Source organism: Papilio polytes, unplaced genomic scaffold (assembly GCF_000836215.1).
Source record: "Papilio polytes unplaced genomic scaffold, Ppol_1.0 DF824303.1, whole genome shotgun sequence".
Lineage (NCBI taxonomy): Eukaryota > Metazoa > Arthropoda > Insecta > Lepidoptera > Papilionidae > Papilio > Papilio polytes.
Genome location: NW_013524901.1, coordinates 779,674 through 781,048, shown reverse-complemented (window position 1 = coordinate 781,048; position 1,375 = coordinate 779,674).

Below are 1,375 nucleotides of genomic sequence, written 5' to 3'. Positions count from 1 at the left end.
GCCATTTGCATTTACATATAAAGCTTTGTTATTAAAATAAATTATCGGAATCTCTTATAAAATAGACATCAGGCAATGATGAACGAAAATATTTACACGAAACTCTTACTTTTTCTGGCAGGAACAAAATATTTAAGATAAGTGAAATATTTTTTTATTAAAGAAGGAGGGAAGTGAGTGGCAGTAAATCGAGGTAATCATCGATGCCCATGGACATCTGCAACACCAGAGAAACTGCAGATGCGTTGCCGCCCTTTACAAAAGCCCTAAGTCATCAGGATAAAACAGCTTCAACGTCTGCTTATGTAAAATGTAAGAGTGCAACCAAATACATCCCCACGTTCAATATATGAAAATATATCTACCAGTACTGCAAGTAACCGTTTCACTTATTAAAACGGAAGCCGTACCGCGTCTTACGTCCCCCGTCCGTACGAGAAATAAAATCCACTGGGGTGCATGAAATAACAATGAATTGTTCGATCTTTTCACTGAAGTCAGGTGCGCTTTTGTTGATACCTTAGAAAACTTCAATGAAAATGTGAATTGAATATTTTAATATACTTCAAAACATTTGTACGACGGAACAGAGCTTTGTAAGTTCAATAAAATGATATGGTCGTACCATTTTAAGGCTTCAGGAAATCATGATTTTCTATTCGTTATTCCAAAGTCTTTGCAAAACAGTTTTTGACGTTAAGGTACTGACGGACACTTCGAGATGCTTGTTACACGGTGAGCATTTACGCAGTCAGTATTGTAATGGCGGTTCCAACGAGAACTAGATACGAGTGTTACAACCCGTAACATCACATAACGTTGTTTATTTTTAAAGCAATAGGATTATTACTGTGAAAAAGTGATTGCAGACATTTTAAGATATCTTCTTGTAACAAATTCTTACTGATCTTGGATAAAAGTTGTTTATTTCAAACAGTATAAAAACACAACAACAATCTTTCATTGATTAACAAATAACTGCCAATAAGAAAAAAAGATCAAATAAAAACATCATTTGTTCACATCAACTTGATAGCTTTAATTTCGGCCAAATTGATAAAAATTAGACATCGTTAGGTTAATTCCTAACAGCGTAGTAAAAGACGGATTATTCTGTTTATTGAGATTAATTGTAAAAAAGCAGGGACGATTCTGAATACATTCTTAATTCATTGAGAAGTTATTATGAATCGGACAAACCAATAACTGCAAAACAACATTACAGTATAATTTACTAGTTGTTGCTGGCGACTTCGTCCTCGTGAAATTAGACAATAACAAAAAGCACTTAAGAATTACTCACAGAAAAATTACCTTCCTAATGATGAAAGAATTTTTGAAATCGGTCCAGTAGTTTTTGAGTTGTGAAAGAGAC